The following is a 25558-nucleotide window of genomic DNA, read 5'->3' as shown; positions in this document are numbered from 1 at the left end:
TGTAAGACAGAGCCCAAATCCTGCAGCTCTGAACTTTAGTGCTGTCCTCAAATGTCTTAAACACTATTATTGGCTTTCTTGGACAGTGACTGGGAGGACAGAAATATTCATAAATGGAAGGCAAATCTGTAATTCTTCCAAAGAGTAAAGGAAAGGGTCAGGGAGATGAGTAGCAAAAGAGGACTTTGCTGCAGAGAGATCAGGCATGTCAATTGCTTAGCATGTTATGTGGCTACCCAGTAAGGGTTTAGCCGATGTTAGCTACTATGTCGAATATGGTGTCCCTTTGCTCAGGGCGTTTCTCACCTTCTTCTAGTGAGTTTTTCCTGTCTGGCAGAGACTTGAAAGAGAAAACCTACATTTTCTAAACTATCTTGCACCTGAGGTTCTGGATGCAAATTAGGTTTATATGATTTAGCATATGCAAGATGTAGAAGGCAGCAGGAAGAAATGCTCTTACTGCTTTTGACTATTTTCTGCCAGCAAATGAGTTTGTGGAGAGATGAGTTCTTTTCTGCAGCAGACTTTTAATGCCTGTGGTGGGCTGATTGCATTGATGGGTCTAATGAACGTATCCTCATTTACCAGTGTGACTTTCTGGCTCTTCACATGGAGGAATGGAGTTTATTTTTCACCACTGATTCTGGCTGCATGACTTGCTTCAGTTAGTAGAATGCTGTGGAAAGATGGTGTGCCAGTTCCAAGCGTAGGCCTCAAGGCTACTTATATGCTTCTGCTTTGGAACCTAGAATCCTGCCTTTATTGGGTACATGAAATGGGAGTCCTCAGCCCTCATAGATCAACTCATGCCTGGCCAACCTAGGAACAGACTTCCCAACCAGCCAGGGTGAGCAGAGCCACACTGCTGACTCACAGAGTGAGCCAAATAGAATGTCTCTTGTTGTATGCCATTGACGCTTTGTTGATTTTGGTTGTGCAGCATGATTGTGACAATTAAAAATGGATATGATGTCTGATCTCCAAACCTGTGGGTGTTGAGAAGTACCTACATCAGAGGTGACTCTGAACTCCTCAAGCCAGCATGCAGTCACCCCTTGTGGCCCTAGCTGTGGTAGCTTCCTGATCCCAGGATTACAGTTTTGGTAGTGTTTTTAGAACCCATCGATTCCAGCTTTGGTGTCCTGATTCCTCTCTCTTCAGAATACAGTAGTTCCAATACTGTGTCAAGTCTGCAGTATTTTGAGTGCATCACTGGAAGCTCAGGTTAGAATCTGCTCCTTCCGTCCTCTGATGAGTTTTAAGTGCCCAATACCTAGTATTAAATGCCTCTCTGCTTGACATACTGATAAGGTTTGGCTCTGTGTCCCTACCCAAATCTCATCTCAAATTGTAATCTCCATGTGTCAAGGGAGGGACCTGGTGGGAGGTAGTTAAATTATGGGGGTGGTTTCCCCCATGCTGTTCTGGTGACAGTGAGTTCCCATGAGATCTGATGGTTTAAAAGTGTGGCACACCCCCCATCTCCTGCTGCCATGTAAGACATGCCTTGCTTCCCCTTCACCTTCCACCCTGATTGTAAGTTTCCTGAGGCCTCCCCAGTCATGTAGAATTGAGTCAATGAAACCTCTTTTCTTTATAAATTATCCAGTCTCAGGTAGTTCTTTACAGCAGTGTGGAAATGGACTAATACACATTACCTATGATGGGTCTTGATACTTTCCTTGAACCCTGACTGATACAGATGTTATTATTACTATTGTTATTATTATTTTTCCTCTTTCCAAATCCATAATGAGCAGACATATTGCTAAGGTCCTTCTGGATGTAAGGGAAATGAAAAAGAATGCTACATGGTGCAGTGCACAGTTATTTAGTGATTCTTTTCACGTTGAACAATGTTCTTTCTAAAATTATGTTTACAAAGTCACATAATAAAGTTTGGCCATTCATTCATTAATGTATTCATTTCCTATATAAGTGTTTAGAGCCTATGACATGCTAGTTATTGTTCTGGACACTGTTGTAGAAAAGACAGATACAGTTCTGACTTTTTAGCACATTAAGTCTTAGTGAACAAAGATTTTGAAAAAAGTAAAATTTATGAACAAGATACTTTTATAGTGATATGTAGTCTATAAAGAAAATAATTAGAGTGATGTGATAGAGAATGATGTGATGAACTATTTCAGACTGACTGGTCAGAAAATAGTCCACTGAAGTAGTGATACTGAGCTGATACCTGAATGCAACAAGTCAGTCATTTGAAAATTTAAGTAATTGTAGGTAAAGGGAAGAAGAGTGCAAATGTCCTACTTAAGTGGGGAAGGAGCTGGGTGCATCTGGGAACCAGGAAGAAGGCAGAGTGGAGAGGGGAACAGAGTGAGGAAAGGGAAGACTAGTATGGTAAGATGCTTTTAATGGCTTTCGATAATTCAATGTGATTACAAAAATTTGAAGTTAACTTTCAGCCTTCCTGCTTTCTAATTCTTATAGTTCCTTGTGATGGCCCAAAATGTCAATCAGTCATCAGAGGATGTTCAGGTCCATCCTCCCAAGGGCTCTGACTTTATTGCCCATGTATTTTCTGAATCAAAATATAGCCTGATTCAATGATTGCAATGGTGGATGCTCTATGAAATTGGGTTTTCTTGCAAATATACTCTCCATTCTCTTTACCCTAAAATCCCTCCCTTTCTTCTCCCTCAAACTCATTTCTTCAGAGCAAAATTCCTATCTCTGCTAGGAGGAACAGGTCCAAATGAAAGTCTTAAGAATTTGTATGTTTAACATTCTAGGGGAACAAACTGCACATTAAACGATGACATTAACAAATCAGATGGACTATGCTATGTTTTTGGGGACCTGTATTTTCAAGACTTTCTTGGTGCCCTTGACTCCTTGGGACATAACTTACTTTATCTAACTTGCTTAAGCAAACCGAGGGGAAAGACCTGGCAGCTTCCCATCACTCCTCAGAAAAATTATATTTGACACTAGGTATTTAGTGTGTTTGTCTGGTACTCAAATGTATATGCATTATGACTCACTTTTAAGGCTCAATTCATGGTGTGTGGTTGAAATGCCAAGTGCTGTAGACATGCCCCTGCAGGGTGACTGTTCTTTCCCTGGTAGCTCCATTTGCTGTTTGAACAGTCTTTTACTACCTTAGTTTTCTCTCTCGTGGGTTACTTGACAATTTTTGTTTCTCAAAATGTCTTATTATCATGCAGCCTATTGGTTTATCTGCTGCTATTATTTTGCATTTCACAAACTGTCCTCATTGATGCTGTGTGTGAATGTGTTTAATTTTCTACCTGAGTGTTAGTCTACTGCTCCAGAGCTGCTAGAACATTTTCTTTCATCTATCTTCTTACCTTCCAGATCCAGCAGAGTTGAACCACAGGAATCCCATCTCAATATTGAAGACTCACTCCCATCTGGAATCTCATTATTGGTTAGCTTGTCTGTCTATTTTATCTTCAGAACTGTTTGCTGGTAATATTAGAGGAGTGCTTTTGAATTGTTGGGACCTTACTTGTAGTGGGTTTCACTTCTTTTCAGTTTTAGGTCAAATATTTATAGATTGTTTTGTAGACTCTGTTGCAAGTGTCTCAGAGTCCTGATAGATGTGCTGGGTGGGCTAGGTTACTATTAATAGTGTTATTGCAATTACGTTTTTAGTGGATGATCAGAGAGTTTGTTATTAAGCGGCAGAATTTAGAGACAGGTGTGTTAGTAACAAAACTCTTAAATGTGCTTCTCCTGTTGTGATTTTCATGTCTCAGTCCTGTGTTGACTTTGCAAAATAGCATAATTGCTTTCATCTAGTTTTCTAAATGTGTTGGCATAGTGTCTAAATGTGGCCTGCATGTGAATGACCAAGTTGGGAATGTCTGAGAATGCTTTTTATTTGAGAAGAACTTCTTCTAGGAGTAGTGGAAGTAAAGTCTGAAATCAGCCACCAGGTTTCTAATTGCATCCTTGCATAATGTAGGCTGAATAAGCTGAAACAAACTAAAAAAACTTAACTTTTTGTTTTTGTTTTTGTATTGAGGAATGAATAAGACATGATACCTTGACTCAATGTAACTTTTAGATCTCTTGCTAATCTGCTCCACAGCAGCCAGAATCCAGGTACACCAAAGATATATTTTTTAAAAGGCAGATGAAAAAGTAACCCGAAGAATTCTTAAATTCAATAGTTTCAAGATTTGAAACTTAACTTTAATAGAGATTTTGGACCATATAGAATAAGAAGTCCCTCTGTTGACTTACACAAATGCTGAGAGCCTGCCATGTACTCTAAGTATTCTAACCTAATTTTATATGATTTCCACATTTTTCCCACTTTTGTTTTGATCATGCCTTTCAAAAGTTTTATGTTTTTGCTTTTGATAATTTTTTAATTTAAAGAACTAAACTAGAATTGATAGCTAATTGCCATATGTGCCTTTTCTTGATTCTGTTTTTCTCTGTACCATTAAGGAGTTGATGTTTATCACTTCATTATGTAACCTTTTGTTTCCAATACATGAGCTCATAAGCAATATGTATTATTATTTTGCATGTTCTTTAAAATTTGTATGTTTACATATAGTATCATGCTATATGCATAAATTTGCTTTTTAAAAAATAACCTTGCTTTTGAGATTTGTCCATGTTGATACATGTAGTTTAATTTATTCATTTTAATTATTTTAATTGCTATAGAATATTTTATTGTATTAATATACAGTAATTTATTAATTTTTCTTTGACAGGCATTTCAGTATTTAAAAAATTTTGGTTTTGATTATTACAAAAGTTGCTGCAGTGAGTACTTGTAAACTTTATTCTTCTGCACATCTTGCGCACACCTGTGCACACCTGTAATACACCTAGAAGCAGATTGCTGAATTACGGAGTTTTAACATCTTTCACTTTAGCATTTCTGTCAATTTGCCCTACCACCACTTCCTTTTGATCAACCAGATCGTCAACAACGGCGTTGTAAATGTTAAGTGCTGCTGATCTGATGGATGTGAAATGGCATCTCATTTCTTGGCATAAATTTTCATTTCCCTAATTACCAATGAAGTTGAATATCTTTTTACTTGTTTATTCAGTTGAGGCTTTCTCTTTTTTAATTGACTGTTTATATCTCTTGTCTGTTTTCACTATTGGATTACTTGACATTTTCTTGTCAATTTATAGGAATCTTTTATATATTATGATTATTAATCCTTTGTTAGTTTCTTGTGTTGAAAACATCTTCTCACAGACTGTGGCTTTCGATATATATATTTTGCTATGTAGAGCTTATTAAGGGTAATGTAGTCAAATTTATCAATCTTTTTCTTTATTGTGTGGATTTTATTGCATGTGTTTCAAAAATCTTCCCTAAACAGTGTCACAAAGATATTCTTTTATATTTTTCTGAAAAATTTAAATTTTGCTTTTCCTGGAATTATAAGGATCTAATTTTATATTATTTGCATATATGCCATTTTGCATATGTATAGCCAGTTGTACCAGCATCTTATATTGTATAGTGCATTTTTTTGCCTAATTATTTTCAGTTTCCCTCAGAGTATCTGGCTGTCTATCTGTTTCAGGGCTCTCAATTATTATTATTTTTGTTCATCTTTTTACCAATATGATATCTTAATGCCAAAAAATAAATATCAATATCTCATAGGGCAAATCATCTAAATCAAAATTGTATTGATTTTTTCTGTCTTTCTGCTCTTCCATAAGTATTTTGCTGTTAGCTTATTGCCACAAAAATATTTTTGGGATTTAGATTGTAATCTCATTTAATTTACAGAATAAATTAGGGGTAAATTGGCATATTTGTGATATCGAATCTTTCCATCCATGAACGTGGTCTACCTTGCTATTTATTTAGGTCTTTTATGTCTGCTAATATTTATAATCTTTTCATAAAGGTCTTTTATATCTAAAATCAGACTTATTCCTGGTAACTTATAGCTTTTAAAAATATAATTTTGAGTGGAATATTTTTTCTAATACATTTTCTAACTGTTACATAGGAACTCTATTGATTTTTAAAATTCTGATCTTGTATTTAGTAACTTTGCAGATTTATCTTGTTTTAATAACTTTATTTTGGTTTATATATATATATTTGTGTGCAAATAATGAATGCCTTTGTCTCTTCATTTCTGATTATTTTACCTCTTAAAATGTTCTTGTCAAGGACATTATCTAGGATAATGTTAAATATGAACAGAAAGCGTAATCATCCTTGTTCTGGTTCTGATTATAATGTAAATGCTTCTAAATTTTCATCATTATTTGCCTTCAATTTGTCTTTAAATGCAGTATTGTTTTCATAGATAAAGGCTACTGAAAGCAAATAAATAATTTGTATAGTAAACGCATATTTGTAAAAATATTTTAGGAACTTACAGAATTAATAGCAGAGCCTGTAAAACTGAAAACTCTGCTGCTAAGAGTGTTCCAAATCCCACTGCAAGATAAGTATGAAGAGACCAATGACCTCCCAAACTGGTAGAGAAATTACTTCAAAGTGACAACATATGAGCTTCAGAAGATGCAGAAAGAAATCGTGTCTAAATTTCTCTTATCTGACTAGTACAGAGCTTTTAGGGTGTTGGCCGCTGCAACAGCTCCCTGCCCCTACCCCTGGTCTCCACTCAGAGCGGCACTCACCGTGGGCTCCAGTCCATTCTAAAAACATTGCATAAACAAGCCTCATCAGAACCCTCCATCCTTTCACGCCCTAACCTACCCCAGATGCCTTACTTAAGCTAGTATATGCTCTTTACTCCAACATTCTGGGAGCTGCTCTCTACAGGGTACTCCTGCAGGTGCAATGCATGTTTCTCCTGTTAATCTATCATCAGTTAACTTGCAGGCCCCCAGTCGGCGGAACTAAGTAGGTAGTGGAGACTTTTCTTCCCGACACTGAACACTTCACAACCGCCGCTGCTGAGCACAGACATGGTGGCTTGCACTGCTGATATCCCCGTGTAAGACACATTTTAAAAATTTTTTTATTTTTCAAAATCACATATTAAACATGTTTTTATTTATTTGTTTATTTTATAGAAGCAGGGAGTACAGAGGCAGGTTTCTTACATGCAGATACTGCATAGTGGTGGAGTCTGGGATTTGGTGTACCTGCCATCTGAATGGTGAACATGGTACCCAATAGTAAAGTTTCAGCCCTCAGCCCCTTCCGTCGCTCACCGTGTGTAGTCCCCGATGTCTGTTATTCCACACTGTGTCTCTGTGTGTACCCACCGTTTCACTCCCACCTGTGAGAACACACGGTATTGGACTCCCTGTTTCTGAGTTATTTCTCTTAGCGTCATGGCCTCCAGTTCCATCCCTGTTGCTGCCAAAGATATGATTTCATTCTTTCTTATGGCTGAGTAGTATTCTTGGTGTATATATATCACGTTTTCTGTATATGAATACATTCATCTGCGGATGGACACTTAGGTGGGTTCTGTATCTTGGCTATTGTGAGCAGTGCTGTGAAAAACATATGCGTGCAGAGATTTTTTAATGGAACGATTTCTTTTCCTTTGGGTAGATACCCAGCAGTGGGATTGCTGACTGGAAAGTAGCTCCGTTTTTAGTTCTTTGAGAAATCTCCATATTGTTTTCCATAAAAGTTGTACTAATTTACATTCCTGCCAGCAGTCGCAGACACTTTATAAATGACTACCTTTGAAACCAGATATAGCTGCAGCAATGATGTGCCCCTTGGCTGCACATGCCCTTGGATGCCCCCCTTGCTCTGTGGATTCCACATGGCCCTGCTTCTCAGGTCAGCAGCCCAGGTTCAAGGTGCAGGAGTGGGTCTGTTGGGCTGGCAGAGCCCAGTCGTGTGTCTATACTCCCCAGCTGCCAGGGAGTTTGAGGAGACAAGACCTGGCCATTTTTCAGCTTCCATATTAGTTGGTGGGCTCTGTCTCAAAAGGTGGATACTCCTTGAATGAAAACACTTCAGATGCTGACAAGATGTAAACAGTCGATATAGGCTTTTAAAGCTGCCAGAGAGATGATCGGGGGCGTTCACGTCTGTAATCCCGGCACTTTGGGAGGCTGAGGTGAACGGATCACTGAGGCTGGGAGTTTGAGACAAGCCTGGGCAAAATAGCAAGACCCCTATCCCTATAAAAATTTTTTAAAAATTAGCCGGGTATAGTGGCCAACCTGTAGTCCAGCTCCTCAGGAGGCTGAGGTGGGAGGATGGCTTGAGACCCAGGAATTGGAGGCTGCAGTGACCGATGATCTCACCACTGCACTCCAGCCTGGGTGACAGAGCAAGGCCCAGTCTCAAAAAGCAAAGCAAAACAAAACAAACAAACACGAAATCTGAAAGCTGCCAAGGAGTTCTTTACCTGGGCTCAGGGGAAGAGCAAATTTTCCTTTTCTTCTGGCTGGAAATTTAGGAATGCTCATTTTCATAGACCAGACACAATTCAAGGCATTAAATCTGTGACATAGCATTCATCTCTACATAATTAATGTATTAAATGCTTGGCATATTAAGTGCAAACTTTACAAGTCACAACAAGATTACCCTAACTGCCAAATTAGGGTGCTGTGCCCAAACAATTTTTGCCTTAAACATCATTACCGACAATAATCTGTGGGATCTGAGCTCAGCTGGGTATCTGGCTGGTGATGTGTGAGGTTGAATGGAACGCAGCTGCCTCCTCCTCAGCCTGTTAGCTAAGCACTGCTAAGCAGTAGAAACCAGCTTTTGTGAGCTTGTCCAGTACAGGTATATATTAATTTCACTTAGCCATTTATGAGTCAGGAGACACACAGGCTGTCCAATTAAAAATACCCTTTTGTACAGGCTCTTTTCAGACCCAAACCATACTTTCATACAAAGGAATGCATAAATATACATGATAATTGACTCTAATGACAGGAAAAGAATGTGATGAAACATTTCCTGATAAAATCTAGTCTCAGCATGCAAAGAGGATCAGGCCTCCTCTTCAGTCATTGTGATTTACAGTATCAAGGGTGAAATTCTAAAGGGTGAAGACATTGTCTTCTAAATGGGTAATGTATGTATGCAGAAGAGCAGAGACCTTTGTGCTATCTGGACAAGTAAAATTATAAATGCTTTCTAGCTGGGAAAGAGAAATTGCATTTGACCAGTCAGCCTTCCTTCATGGTCTTTTTCGTTTCTAGGTATCAAGTCAATTTTTCAATTCCTCGTACGATTTTGTCATGCTCCTGATTATAAAGCAGTTAGGCTTAGTAAGCAGCATGAAAAGGGCATTGTTTCTGGGCTTTCTTCCACTGTTTTTTAGGGCATGCCTCTAGACACACTTCCCTTCTCTATTATGAATCTGGCACTCTTCAGAGATATGGAATGCTGTTATAATGGTCAAGGATCTGAGTATTTGAAAATGAATCTTTAAAACTAGACACAATTGTGAGAACACAATTGTGAGGCCTTCGATAAACATTGCACGCATCTTAGAGGCGGAGTAAAGTACAGAGACTTCCTTGCGTATAATGTTATACATTAATAAAGCCCAATGTGCCACTTTTCGGATGGACAGTTTATCGGATTTCTTATCTTAAAGTTATTCAGTGTTGAGCTTCTCACAGAAATAGCTTTAGTCCTCTTAGGAAAAGAATTGAAAATGTACGCAGGCAAATAGAACTCTGGAGTAATGAACAAATATTCCATCTGATTCAAAACAGGATTTTAGTGATTAGAATAATTGTCAACAAAACAAAGACCTTGATACTACATTAAACAGCAAGCACCTGGCAGACTGAGTGTTTCTAATGCACATTATGTTGGAAGAACAGGCAAAGTCACTTGTTTTACACATGGGTGCGTTTCCACTGTAATAATTAAAGCAGTTTTAGTAAAGAATATGAAAATATTTTTAGCCAATTTAAAGAATATGTATTTTCAAATAGTACAAATCATTTGCTGAAACAGACTTCTGAAACCAAATTATGGGATTAGTAGTTTATAACTTTCTCTGAATGTATAATCTTTTACAAATACCCATTCACGTCAAATATTCATTCTGGTACAAATTTAAGAACCAGATATGATATTTAAAATGGCCATCAATGGCCACCCCCAGAAACTGTCTGTCTTATACTTTAAGCTACTTTTCTCACCTTTTTGCTCTAAACAACGCTGGCAAATGAACCTCCAGCTTTAGAGGTGGCAAAGACGGGCTTTTTGGTCAGAGACAGCAGACGCCTGGAAAGTGGACCGGGGGCCTGTAATCCCAGCTACTCGGGAGGCTGAGGCAGGAGAATCGCTTGAACTCCGGAGGCGGAGGTTGCAGTGAGCGATCACACCACTGCTCTCCAGCCTGGGGACAGAGCGTGGCCCCAGGACCCACTGTGCTGGGAATTGCTGCGGTGGGAGAATAAGACTCACGCTGCCTCTCCGAGCTCCGGGGTTCGCTGGAAGCGGAGGCTGTGCCTCCCTCCCTGCCTGTCCTCCGCGGGCTGTGGCTCTTCCCTTCCCCGGCCCTGGCTTCAGGGACGCCCCGGAGCAGCCCCGGTGCCGAGGCCCCATCGCGGCCCCCGGGCGGGAGCGCGCGTCAGAACTAAGCCAGGCGCGCTTCGCTAAGGGGACCTCTCTGTACAATTCTGACGCCGGCTCCACACGAGGCGTTTTCCCCTCGTTCTCATTCACGGCCTGCGCTGGGCATGTCCGCCATCTTCCGGGCTCCTCCACCGGCTGCGGGAGGCCGGCGCCCCGGGCGCGTGCACCCCCTGCTGCTCTCTTCCTCCACGTGCTCTCCCCAGCGAGCGACTCCCTCCGTGCTCACGGGCCCAAACCCCCGCCTAACCCCCAGCCAACGCCCTTCTCCCGAGCTCCAGGCCCCTCCAGCTCCAGTGTGGGCATCGTCCCCTGGCTCTCCTCAAGTCCTCTCTTTTTTTCTTTTTTTTTGAGACGGAGTCTCGCTCAGTCGCGCAGGCTGGAGTGAGCGGCGCCATCTTGGCTCACTGCAAGCTCCGCCCCCCGGGTTCCCGCCATTCTCCTGCCTCAGCCTCCCGAGTAGCTGGGACCACAGGCGCAGCCACCGTGCCCGGCAAGTTTTTTGTATTTTTAGTAGAGATGGGGTTTCACCGTGTTAGGCAGGATGGTCTTGATCTCCTGACCTCGTGATCCGCCCGCCTCGGCCTCCCAAAGTGCTGGGATTCCAGGCGGGAGCCACCGCGCCCGGCCCTCACGTCCTCTTACACTCAGCCTCTTGCAGACGGAATTGCTCATCCTCTGCACAGCCCTTCCCGCTCCGGTATCAGCTGTGGCTTCTCCGTGGCCACGCAGCGAACAGACACAGAGCTTGAAACTGACTTGCACGTGAGTGAGATTCTTCAGCAAGGTCACAGACAAGGAGGGTAAAGAGGAAGGAGGAAGAGCTTTTTGCTTTGAGTTTCTGCTTTCCAGGTCGGCTTGACTGGCAAGAGGGATGACCCTGGACCGCCCTCACTGACTGGAGGTAATTGTGGTTTTTGCCATTGAAAGTAATCACAAAAACCGCAATCACCTTTGCACCAACCCAAATATAAGCAGCCCAGGGCCAGTGTGGTGGTGCCGTGATGACTTCAATGTCGCAGGCTGTTTTTGTTTTTAACTCCTCCATCCTTATTAGTGCTTTTCCTCAAGGTCTCACCTCAGGTCCACAGACAAGGCTGCTGAGGCTCCAGCCATCCTGCCTATGTTCTGTTTAGGAAAGAAGAGACAGGACCGAAGATGCTTTCCAGCAACCTCATCTAATGCGTTTTGCTGACATTTCACTGGCTACCCCATCAGGAAGGAGAGTCATTTTTTTCTGCATCTAGAAATTTACAGGTTCTATTGCTTAAGAATATGGATTAATAGACATGGGGTAGGAAACCAGCAGTCTCTGATGCCTGAGGGATTCTAAAAATAAGCTTGGACTTTTAAAAACATGTTTGATATGTTTGTGCCCTCTAGATCCATGTCATTTGGCAAAGTGTCTCCAGAGTTATCTAGAATTTTTCCTTGAATTTCAGTATCTCATCAGTTGCTCCCGATCAGTTGCCAAGCCCTGCCAATTTCAAGTCCCTGAATGTAATTTGAATCTGTTTCCTCCTCTTCATTCCTGATACCACTTCCCTAATTCAGGCCCTGCTGTTCCTCGCTGGGTCGCTGGCACCACCTCTTGACTGTGTCCTGTGAGTAGGGGAGAGAGAGTAAAGCATAAACAGTGCCAGCTCTACAGCTGGAGTCCTGGCTTCTCTGGGTGGGTAAATAAATAGAAAATGCTGGTAGTTCCTGTGTTGTATCTGAGCTATCTGTTTAACTAGCTGATTCTTTCACCGTTAGGTGTCCAAGGACGGGGATTGTCTTATTCCGTTCTTATTCTCCAGCACTTGAGACAATCATTCCTAGATAGTGGGACCTCGAATGGTAGACGCTGTGGTTCTCCTGCGGGGCTGAGGACTGTGAGGAGCAGAGCAGACTTCACGGAGCTCCACAAGTCACACACACAGGCGACTGCTGGCTATTTCTGGAATTGATAGCACACTAAGTGGGCCCTACTTCTTATTAGGTCGGTGCACAAGTAATCGCGATTCTTGTCATTAAAAGTAATGGCAAAAACCGCGATTACTTTTGCACCAACCTTATACATATATATTATTTTTTTCAAATCTCAGTTTTTATTCCCATTCCAGCCTCCTAATACTTTCCCTTTGGATTTTTTTCTAATCTTCAGAAGTCTGTGTTTTTTAGTGTAGTAATAACAATAATAGTATTTTTAGCACACCCATGATGCCAGGGGCTTTTAAAAGATACTTTTTATAAACCAACTCATTTAATTCTTGCAACAACTTTTGAAGTAGCCCAATTTCTAATCCTCATTTTACAGATGAGGAAACTGAGGCACACAAGGTCAGCTAACCTGCCCGAGGTCTCTGGCTAGTAAGTGAAAAAGAGTTCTCTGGATATTATTTGAATCTCAGTCTCCCTATTTTTCTTCGTCATGACTTTATGTTTCCCCCTGTATTTCTACATATTTTAACCTCTTGATCCTATAGCATACCTTGATTTATAAATCACTTTTACATGTATTATTTTATTTGATCTTCATCACAGCTCTCTGAGGTGGGTAAGGGAGATTTGGTTACTTCTTTTTGACAAATGAGGAAAGTGATGCTCATAGACATTGTTATTTAGAAGCATAGGGCATTAATTCTAGAAGTGTTTTAAAGAATACCCAATCCAGCCACTCACTTTTAGGAAATGGAGCCTCAGAAAAATAAATGCCTTTCTCTAGTTACCACAGCTGGCTGCAGTACCAATCACCTGCCTCTGGGTTCATTGCCAGCTGGGTGCTGTGGACTTACCTTGACTTTGGAGTCCGTTATTCAACTTCTCTGAGCTATAGTTTACGCTTTATAAAATGAGGACATGATTGTGCTTCATAAGACTGTTGTGAAACATAAATGAAATTAATATGTACTGGGCCTAACACAACCCAGATATCCATGAAAATATCAGCAGAGGTCAGGTTTTTTTTTTGCCCACTCCTCATCTTACCTTCTTTTCTCTAAGGCTGTTGTGAGGACATAAAATAAGTTGCTATTCCATAGCATGCATTTTATTCTATACCATGGGGCTAGGAAATAAAAATAATAATAATAATAAACTGTCCATCCCCTGCTCTCTGATCTTTTTTTCTGAACTAGCTTCACGTGCCTCCTTTTACTTGCCATAATCTTTGGCTGCAGGAAAACCTCCAGGCCCAGTCAATCAAGTTGCTTCTACTCTCTCCAGGCTTTGTTTGCAGCCTGAACTCCACAGTCCATCACGTCAAGTGCACTCTTGCCACTGTTTTTGAGCTCCCTTACCCTCTTTGCTCAGCAAAACTCCAGTCCCCCATCGGTCCAAACACCCGATTTCCCTGCCTGTGTACCAGTGCTGCCGCTGCAGGTGACACACTGTGCACTTGCTACATGTTCTTGGGCTCACCCCAGCTGGGCCCTCCATTCTGCAGAGCGATCATTTCCAGTTCTAGTCCTGTTTCCCTTAGAGCTCTTCGAGATTTTCGTGTCATTCCTCAAACTCCAGACCTCACCACCTCACCTTATAGCAAAAGACTGTTTTTGTACTCTGCTGAGAAAAGCAGTCATCCTCATGGAAGATCGCTGATGTCAGCAGGGTGTTTTTGTGGGGTAGACATTAGGTCAAGTCCGTCATTTATGTCATTTCATCCATCCTCACTGGAGTCATGAAGTAGATATCATTATGATTGTCCCATTTTAGAGGGGAAGCAGCTTAGGCTCAGAGAGGTTGTGTAAGTTCTCCAAAGTGGAACAGCTGGGGGAAGACAGCCACAAGCAGCTCATGGCTTGCCTCTAGAGTTGACCTATTAAGTATCAAACAACAAATTCCTCTATGTTCTCTCCCGTACACAACAAACTTATCTTCATTAATTTTTAAAAATTAGGTTTAAAAAATTTTCTGATTTATCCACGCATACAATTTAAAGAGGCAAACAGGTGTGAGGAAACAGCAGCCCCGACCTTCTTATCCTTAACTTCCGCTTCCCCAGAAGCAACCACTTTTAGCTGAATTTGTTTGGCACTTACATCCACCCTTGTCAATATCACGCTGCTGCGGCCGCTCGCTGATTTGTCCGTTTGATCCCCTCTCTGTGGCCTTCGCACGGGGGAGCATGAGGGTTTAACTCTTCCACACAGCAACACCCCTCTCTCCCAACACAGACAACACATTGGCTGTCTGTCCCATCCTCCTGTAAGCTGTACTCATTTATGTCAGATATAAATGCTAATCATGACTACGCACAGGTACGTTATCATTACTTTTCCTTTCCGAACATTGGTGTGAGGCCTAAAATTAAGGCCCCATGGTATGTGCTGCCCTGACCTTTGGTGAAACCAGGAAGACATCAAATGGTCTACCCTCAAGTTCCCTTCAACCCTGCACCTATGGATAAGGTCCCTTAGCTAAACACCCCTCCTTATTGAGAGGACCAGGCACAGTTCCTACCTATTCCTGAGTAAAAAGTTTCGGTTCCCTACCAGCCTGCAGTTTTATTCAAACAAGCCAATCACATCCTCCCATGGGGACCGGGGTCACCTCACCCCCGTGGTACTACAAAGCCTGGCTCCCACCGCCTGATTGCTCACTCTGCTCCTGAGCGCCACCTCCTGAGGGCCTGAGTGGTGGGCATTGCCCTTCTTCCCTGGGCTGCGAGCACTTGCAGTTAGTCAACGGCCATCGATCTTACCTGGCCAGTGTCTGGTGTTGTGGGTCCAGCCATTCCTCCCTCACCAAAGAGGTGTATAGGAGGCGAGTAAAACACACATCACTTTGTGTTTCTAGGGTTGATCCGAATCTACTCGGTTTTCCAGTGTATGCATCCTCTCCCAATCCCTTCAACCTTTAATGTGGAGTTCCTCTTCTTGGTGATTGTGACCTCTGGTCTAGCTTTGTGGGTCACTTACATCCGCTCTGTGGCCATCGCCTTTTGGAGATTTTGCTTGTCTGAAAATGTTGTTATTCTTACATTTACTTGATAGTTTGGCCAGGTCTAGAATTATTGGTTGGAAATTATTTTTCTTTAGAATTTAAAAGCCATTTTCATGTCTTTTAGTTTCCAACATTGCTGTTGAGAAGTTCAAAACCATTCAAATCCTTAATCCTTCATATGTGATCTGTTTTTCCTTTGCTCTGTGAAAACATTCTCCTCACCCCCATTTATAAATTTACCAATGAAATGCATTCGTGTGGTTCTATTTTCATTCGTTGAACTTGATATTTGCTGGATCTTTCTAATCCAGAATCTCATATCCTAGAGCTCTGGGAACATTTTCACGACTGAGTCAGTTGATAGTTTTCTCTACTCCATTTTCTTTTCCTGTTTCCACTTTCTGAAACTCATATGATATAGATATTGGCTTTCTTGAATAGTTCTCTAGTTTTCTTATCATTTTTCTCTTTCCTTTTTTTTTTTTTTTTTGAGATGGTGCCATCCAGGCTGTAGTGCAATGGGTCAATCTCGGCTCACTGCAACCTCTGCCTCCTGGGTTCAAGCGATTCTCCTGCCTCAGCCTCCCGAGTAGCTGGGACTACAGGCCCACGCCACCACGCCCAGCTAATTTTTGTATTTTTAGTAGAGACAGGGTTTCACCATGTTGCCCAGGTTGGTCTTGAACTCCTGACCTCAGGTGATCTGTCCACCTTGGCCTCCCAAAGTGCTGGGATTACAGGCGTGAGCCACCGCGCCTGGCCTTCTTTCCTATTTTCTGTTTTTAATCATCAGCTTTCTAGATTTCTTTACCTCATCTTCCTACTGAATGTTTCTACTGAATGTTTCATTTCTCCTGTTCTATTTTTAACTTGAAGGTTGGCTTTTGGTGATCTTTTTTGGTAAACTCTAGGCTTATGGGTGGGGTTTTCTTGTTGGCGGGCTTCCCCGTGGGATGAGTTGGCTGAGTATTTTCTTGCAGATCTCCAACATTGGTTGGTCTCTTCCTGTAGGTGGACCAGATTCCCCCAGGAAAGCTTCCAAACTCTTTCCTGAAGGCAGGTGCCACGCTGTCAGCACGCGGGGCTCCAGCAGGAAAGGGCATGTACACCAGTGACTTTGCATACTGCCACACCGCCAACTCAGCTACCACTCACTAGCTAGTTTTCACTTTCCAAAACCGCATTGCTGATGTTTGCATTCCTTTGAGATTTTTAATACTTTTTATGTATTAATAACTTTACTGTTATTTAAATGGGTTTTGGGAGGAGTTGAGGTTAATGCAATTTAGTTTTTGTCTGTTTATTTCTATTTCTACCTATTCTCTCATTTCCTCTCATTTTCGCTAATTTTATTTTTTTTCTAATATGAGGTTGTAACTTCACCCGATACTCAAACCATATCCTCCCTGGTCTGTCTTGTGCTTTTGAATCTACGCTACCCTTTCCTTTCAGCTATGAATACATTGAGATAATTCCATCTTAGACATTCCTTTGAACCCACATCTTCCTCATCTTCCCGTCTGTATCTCTACTTCCTTTTGCAGCCAAGCTTTTAGAAAGTATCCCTGTCTCTGCTTCCTCTGAACTTATTCACCACTCTACCCATGGAATGGGACTTCTAGGAAAGTCCCCAGATGACCTCCACAGTGGCACACCAACAGACCCTTTCCTGTCTAGAGTTCACTCTACTGCTGACTACGTTGACATTTCTCTTTTTCCCTTGTTAGTTTTATGTTATTGTTAAAAGGAAGTTTATCTACACTGAAAGCAATATGTATTAATTACATAAATATGGAAAATAGAAACAATATAGGAAGGAAAAGGAAATCCCATTCATATGTGTATCAAACAGCGATAGCTTCTATTAAACTCAGGATGCATTTCTTTCCCAAGTTTTTGCTGAGAATATAGTATTTGCATAACTGGATAATTACATATACGTACATGTATTCGTATAGAGTGGCATGTTTTGATTTTATGAAAAACTTCATATCCCCACATCCAATGATCTCAAGGATCACTCCACTTATATGTTCTCAAGCTTAATATTTTTGAAGCGATTTCTCAGAAAATTGGTTGTGTTTAAGTTTCCCATCTAAACAATGAATCCTATCACTAGTCAACCAACTGACAAAGCCAGAAACCTGTGTCAATCACTAGTCAACCACCTGACAAAGCCAGAAACCTGTGTCACATCTTCACCTTTTTCCTTTCCCTTACCTCTGCCATCTAACCAGTTGTGGCTCCTTTGAGTTCCCTTTTTGAGATGGAGTTTCACTCTTGTTGCCCAGGCTGGAGTACAATGGCACGATATCAGCTCTCCGCAACCTCCGCCTCCCAGGTTCAAGTGGTTCTCCTGCCTCAGCCTCCTGACTAGCTGGGATTACAGGCCCTTGCCGCCACGCCCAGCTAATTTTGTATTTTTAGTAGAGACGGGGTTTCACCATGTTGTTCAGGCTGATCTTGAACTCCCGACCTCAGGTGATCCACCCGCCTCGGCTTCCCAAAGTGCTGGGATTACAGGCGTGAGCCATCACACTCGGCTGGGTCCTTTGAATTTTAATTTACCTCTTCTATCTTAGAACGTCACTTTAGGTTATGATTTCACACTTCTTGCCTGAAATATCGCATTAATCTCAGAATTAAAATCCTAGCAGCTAACCCTGCCTCCTAGAACTAGTCCTCAGGATGCTGGTAGATCTACTGATGCCACTTCCCAGTGATGTCACTTGCCCAATCATGTCATTTCTTTATTGAAAAATTCTTCAACATCTCCCTGTAGTTTACCGAATCAAGTTCAGATTCCTTGGCCTGAGACTCAGGGCTTTCATGCGTCTTTCAGAGTTGTCCGGCCTCTCTTCCTAGTTTTGCTGGTTTCATTATCCCACACCTCTTTACTATGGGAACAATAGATCATGCCATTTCTTTCCTTCAAAACTTTCTTCATTCTCTTCTCTTTTTCCACTTATCTAGCTAATTTTTACACATTCTTCAAAATGTGGATGAGCATCCTTTATTCAAAGAGGCCCTCTTTCATTTCCTAGTCTAATGTAGAAGCTTCTCCTAGCTGCTTCTGTATCACCGTCAGCTACCCTATCACTGAAATGATAATTTACTTTGATGTTTCTTCACTAATCTATCTATCTATCTATCTATCTATCTATCTATCGATCTATCGATCTATCGATCTATCTTCAGAGCTGAGGCTATGAGTTATTTGATGTTGTATTTCTAATACCTAATCCAGAACTTGATACAGGATAGGCTCTCAGTGTTTACGGAAGGAATAGCTGCCCATTCTGAGTTTTTATATGGATGCTCTGTTTTCAGGGACAGTTCTTTGTACTTTACACTTTTTTAATGAGTGTGTGAAGAGAGATTATTGCATGGGTGTGAGGGAGGAGGGAAAGAAATATAGAAGTTTATATAGGTCACCACAAAGGATTATTCCAAATTACCCTTTTGGGTTTCTCATAGCTGTTTTTTAGGATAAGACTAGAATTAAACCAAAGTGTAAAAGCAGGAAGGGATAGGAAGTCAGCTCATTTGGAAGTCTAATCTAATGTAGTGTACGCTTCCACGGGAAACTGTTGCAGAGAACAAGTGTCATAAAAGTACTTTAATAGGTAATTGTGTTTGTGGTGCATTGTTTGCCAAGTTACACAATAGGACAATAAGACAAAGTGTATTATTTAAAATTACCCTCTTAAGGCCAGGTGCCGTGGCTCAGCCTGTAATCTCAACACCTTGGGAGGCCAAGGTGGGCAGATCACTTGAGGTCAGGAGTTCGAGACCAGCCTGGTCAACGTGGGGAAATCCCGTCTCCACCAAAAAATAAATTTACAAAATTCAACAGGTGTGGTCGTGGGTGCCTGTAATTACAGATACTTGGGAGGCTGAGGCAGGAGGAGCCCTTGAACCTGGGAGGTGGAGGTTTCAGTAAACTGAGATGGTGCCACTGCACACCAGCCTAAGCAACAGGCGAGACTGTCTCAGAAAAAGAAAATTTTAAATAAAATAAAATTACCCTCTTAAAGCATATTGAATAGTAAAAGTCATGTACAATTTGCGCTACAAATAGTTGAGTTGTCATTAATTTTCCATGTAAAAGTTTTTTCTCTGTGTTTAATCACAAGGCTTTTTCTTTACAAGGTATCACTTGTTTTACCTTCCTGTGGTGTTTCTCTCTCAGTTCTTCAATAGTAAAGCACCTCACATTGAGACCTGTAATTTCCTCAATTGAATTCCAAGTTCTCAGATATGGTATTGGAGCTTCTCAGCAATTTGATGTACCCTAATCATGGCACCCTAATATTTTTTAGGCAGTGCAATATAATGTTGGAGACAGAAGGCTCCTAGATATCATGTAATGTAGAGATTCTGTAGCAGAAAGTAGTGGGCTTGAAGATGGGATGGTTAGTATCCAAAGCATATCATGGCCAGGCGTGGTGGCTCACACCTGTAATCTTAGCACTTTGGGAGGCTGAGGCAGGGGATTGCTTGAGGTCAGGAGTTTGAGACCAGACTGGCCAACATGGCAAAATGCTGTCTCTACTAAAAATACAAAAATTATCCGCCATGCAGACGCCTGTAATCGCAGCTACTTGGGAGGCTAGGTGGGAGGATTGCTTGAGCCTGGGAGGTGGAGGTTGCAGTGAGCTGAGATCACACCGCTGCACTTCAGCCTGGGCAACAGAGCAAGACCCTGTCTCAAAAAAAAAAAAAAGCATATTAGAAGGGGTGCTGAAGGGGAGCAAGAAGATCTCCACCAGTGGGGTCATTCAGGTCGTGAAGCCCCATAGTCCATTAATAAGGCTCCCTGATGGAGAAGACAGTCCACAACCCAGTATGTCAGAGCTTTGAGATCTGTAGCTGCATCTCACTCTTCTGCAGTTTCACACACTCTAAGGGACGTGAATCATCAGATTTGCTGAGATATCAGGGTCCAGCAGACACTGCAGAATAATAAAAACATTACCCTAGAAATACAGAAGGAAACTCCTGTCTCAGGAAGAAATTGAACCTACCCATCATGGAGGCCCAGAATCGTCACTGGGACTGCTGTTTATCGTCAGGCCCAATAATTTTTTACGATAAAGGACTTCCAAAATGACAAACATGAAATCACATGTCAAACAACTTTAATACATGTTCTGTTAGAAAAAAATGTAGGAAAGAAAAAAAGTATATCAGAAACTTTTCCAAAACATTCATCCCTGGCTTCTTGTTTTCCTCCCTCCTGAACTCTGAAATTCTTGTAAGTTTGGTGGCAGGCATGAGTGTTATACACACACCCACATGCAAACAAAACAACTATCGGGTGATCGTAATATCCTCTACCTTTGCCTTTATCTTTGAGTTCAGAACTATTGATTCAGTGTAGCTTTTGTTTTCAAGGAAACTATAGCTCAAAAAGTTCAGGTTTCACTGACTTGTCCTGGGTGATGGGGGCTAGTTAATGGCAAAGCCAACCCTGGAACCTCCGCCTCTCCTGCTGTTGGCAAAGCACTTCTGCTACATGCACTGCTTTCCTGGTCGACGTTTAGAAACTGCCTCTTCAGCTCTGAAGAATCCAGAGAAATCTTTTTTTTTTTTTTTTTTGAGACGGAGTCTTGCTCTGCTGCTAGGCTGGAGTGCAGTGGCAGGATCTCAGCTCACTGTAACCTCTGCCTCCTGGGTTCAAGTGATTCTCCTGCCTCAGCCTCCCGAGTAGCTGGGACTACAAGCGCGCCACCATGCCCAGCTAATTTTAGTATTTTTAGTAGAGTTGGGGTTTCATCATGTTGGCCAGGATGGTCTCAATCTCTTGACCTTGTGATCCGTCAGCCTCAGCCTCCCAAAGTGCTGGGATTACAGGCGTGAGCCACCACGCCCGGCCCCAGAGAAACCTTTAGCCTGACTCTTCATATCTAGCAGCTCTAAGGACTACCACGACATCGTTCTGCTGGGGACATTGTCCTGCTTCTCCTCTCTCACTTTACTTCCAAAAGGCTTGTAGGACCACGCAGCTGTTGGAAGTTCCAGAGAATTATTTGTCCAAACTAGGACCTTATCCCATAGGTGTGAGAGCAAGGACTACACGAGGAGCCAGAGTGATGATTATTCCTCATTATACCTTTACATCTAGGGAGGCCTTAAAAGAAGGGGCAAATTCATCTTCAAAGGAATACACAGCTTGCCCAAATGCAGCTGGAGAATTGGGTGAGTGGTCCTCCCTGCCAACAAAGCAAAGTCTAGGCCTGCAAATCACTGCCACCAGGCGACAGGCAATGTAAACGATAATTCCGAGACCCGACATAGTCAAGCGAGTTGCTGCATTGCTCTGAAAGGCACAGATAATTTGAGAGAAGGGGTCGCTTTGCATTTTGAGCACAATTTGACCACACAATAGTCTCCTTCCCAAAATAAGCATGTTGAGCTTGCATTTTCTTTCTGGCAGGAAAAAGGCCTAGAACTTCCCAAGTGAACAAGCTACACCCACTTTTCAAATATTGTCCCAAGTCATTGTAAAAATACTCTCTCATAAACGCTCTGGCTGTAAGAGGAAAATGGAACCACACCAAACACCTCACCCCAATATTTCAGAGCCCCACACTGGGAGCAGTAAATAAGATTAGGGATTATAGCCTGCTCAGCCTTCGTCTCTGCACAGAAATGCACTGCAGAAACCACACCCTTGTGAAAGGGAAAAGCAGGAGGAAGTGGACCCATAAGAGCTAAGTAGTCAGAGGACATCCAGCCTGGGATAAAAGGCATTTTAGGACTGGCTCAGTGAAGTGCTGCAAACACAAGTCCACTGTAGAATAAATAGCCTGGGCTGTCTGGGCTGGAAGGCGGCAGCTGCATTTTATGCCCGGACTTGGGAGGCAGAGTTGAAACCTCCCATTCAACACTGGTCCCTGCCCCCAAAACATAGGCACCAAGGCACGTACACACAGGATAAAATGTCTTCTCTTTGGATTAAAAAGTTAATCAAGCAATAAGTGACTACCTAGAAGGGTGCATTCTAGAGTTTGCTCTAGCAAGCTAGGAAAACAACAGATGGTGGAAAGTTTGCTTCTCCTGCTTACAAACCACATGAAATGAGGCAGTGGAGGTGTCATTTGGTTTTTAGGAATTTTGTTCTGAACAACTTGGATTCAATTCAAATGGTGCTTCAAGTTGTGTGATGTGTATTATATTGGAGAGTATATTACTAGACTTTTTCCCATTTTTTAGTGTTAGGATAAGCAGCTCATCAGTTCCTGGGAACTGGCATGTGTGAGATGAGGAAGCAGAGCAGACCCTGAGGCCGCAGGTGGACCTTACCTGCTGCCTTGTCCCGCTGCCAGGGTCAGGCCAGTCCCATGGCCTCTCCTCCTGGGCACTCCCACTCCTCTCCTCCTTCATCACCATTCCAGAATACCACTGCACACATTGGCTGCCTGAAAAGAAGAATGACCTGGAGTCCAACTCTTTTCTCACTAGTTCAGCTTTACATTCATGTCATCCAAGTTTCTACGGGAGCAAAGCTTTCCTGTGTGCAAAAGCTCCCCATCACGTTTCTTTATTTGTATAATGCAATCCAAATCGGATCCGTCCTGCAGTGCCGGCCCCCTTGCCCACTGCCTCATTGCCCAGGGATCTCATCCTCGCCTCATACACTCCCTTGCCTGGACCCTGGCTTCTGCTTCATGAGACCCACTTTTCCCCCACATGTTGTGTATTGGGAGTCCTGCCCACTCCTGAAGCCTTTCTTCGGGTTAGTCTTTTCCAGAGGGACTCTCCTCAAGCTTCCACATGCGCCCAGCCTTTCCTGCCCTGCTCTCCCTAGCGCTGTGTTGGTAGCTCTGCGACCACGTTGCCCGTAGTCGGCTTCATGCTGCGGTTAACTGTGCATGTCTCTGAGCCTCGCTGCGTGCCATAAGCCCCTTGAACAGAGCAGAGAGGGAAGAGCCCCTTGAACAGAGCAGAGAGGGAAGAGCCCCTTGAACAGAGCAGAGAGGGAAGACTGGCATGCAGGGGTGATGGGGAGTCACGGCCGTAGGAGCGGGAGTTGGGAAGATAACAATAACACAGCGCTCTCTCACATGTCGCTACGCTGGAGTTACAATTCATATCAGCCATGCACATATATAATGCAATATCCATGAGGCTTACACATATTCTCTAAAACTAAGGTTACATCTACAATCACCGTTCCATAGCATCTATAAAGATGTAATGCCCAGCTCTAGATAGGGTATACTCGCAAAATATCATAGGACATTTTTCAAAATTGGGATATTAAAAATTAAATCTGTTAAAAACACCTGGAAAACCCTCCAAAACGTTCCATGTAATCATTTACTTTTAATATTTGGAGAAAGAGCAGAAGAACACACATCTGATCAAATTTACCACAACGGGTTTTTTCACTTCCAGATTTACAGAATGCCTGTCACTTGCCTAAGTTCCTTGTTTAAAAAGAAAGAGACTTTCCTCCACACCACTTCTCAATGTTTGTTTATGCAAATGAGACATGAGTCACAAGCCTGCAGAGATGAACCCTGATTTATGACAACATCAAGAAAATAGCTAAAAACACGTGTGTCTCAGGATAATTCAAAGTGCAATAAGGGAATTTCCAGTGATTTGGTAACAAATGTAGCAGCCCAACTCCCATTTATTTTTCCAGCAAATATTCCCAAGGAGCCTGAAAAACTGACAGCTGCATAATCGGAACAGCTAATTTTTTCATGTTAGTGGATTCAAACTTTTGTCAAAAAAATGAGAGAAGGAATGAAGAAAAAGCAAGAGAGTGTAAATGGTAGATCAAGTTTGCATATTAACAACTTTGGAATTAAAAACTTCAATACTCTATCAGTAGCCAAATATTAATATTTTAGTCATTAAGTCTAATGCGGAGAAGTTACACAATAAACAAGATGAGGCTGTATTCTTGGTGAGGTATCTATGTGAAGGTTAGCATTGTGGAACTCTGGAGTTAAAAAGAACATGCAATATCCCGGAATTTGGCCTCCTACCTTGGGCAAGGATTGTCTCCAAAAACTGACCTCTGAGAAGTAGAATTTAGCCTGTTAAATACTTGCTGTAATGGGATGCTCACTACCTCTGTCTTGGTTTCCTGGGCTGCTGTAACAAATCGCCACAAATTTAGTGGCATGAAAATTGCGATTTATCATTTCACAGTTCTGAAGGCCAGAAGCTCAAAGGTGTTCAGTTGGGCTGCACCCCCTACACGGCCTCTAGTGGAGAATCCATTTGTTTCTAGTTTTCGGTGGTGTCTGGCTTCCTTAGCTAGTGCCACATTGCTCCAGTCTCTGTCTTCACATCATCTTATCCTCTGTATGTCTCTTAAAAAGAGACTTGTTATTAAATTTAGGGACCACCAAGGTAATAAAGAATGACTTTCTCATCTCAAGATTTTTAATTTAATGACATCTGCAAAGACTCCTTTTCTTTCTCTCTCTCTCTCTTTTCTTTTCTTTCTCTCTCTCCTCCCTTCCTTCCTTCCTTCCTTCCTTCCTTCCTTCCTTCCTTCCTTCCTTCCTTCCTTCCTTCTCTCTCTCTTTCTTCTTTTCGTTTTGACAGAGTTTCACTCTTATTGCTGAGGCTGGAGTGCAGTGGCGTGATCTCAGCTCACTGCAACCTCCGCCTCCTGGGTTCAAGCAATTCTCCTGCCTCAGCCTCCCAAGTAGCTGGGGCTACAGGCATGCGCCACCACACCTGGCTAATTTTTATATATATATATTTTTAGTAGAGATGGGGTTTCTCCATGTTGGTCAGACTGGTCTTAAACTCCCGACCTCAGGTGATCCGCCCACCTCGGCCTCCCAAAGTGCTGGGATTACAGGCATGAGCCACCGTGCGCAGCCAGAGACCCCTTTTCAAAACAAGGTCAACTTCATGGGTTCTGGGGATCAGGACATGGACATATCTTTCTGGGGGCCACCATCTAGCCACTGCCACCTCCAAAGGCAAGCCACACAATTTTGGACAGATCTTATTAGGTGGCCTTGTGTTGTTTTGAACAGTTTTTATGTGTCCTTACTATTTTTGGCGTAGTTCCAAAGTAGGGCTGTGCTTCCTCCTGGGAGCTGAAATGGACAG

This window comes from Papio anubis, chromosome 3, assembly GCF_008728515.1.
Source record: "Papio anubis isolate 15944 chromosome 3, Panubis1.0, whole genome shotgun sequence".
NCBI classification, from domain to species: Eukaryota; Metazoa; Chordata; class Mammalia; order Primates; family Cercopithecidae; genus Papio; species Papio anubis.
Note: the sequence above shows the minus strand (reverse complement) of the source record.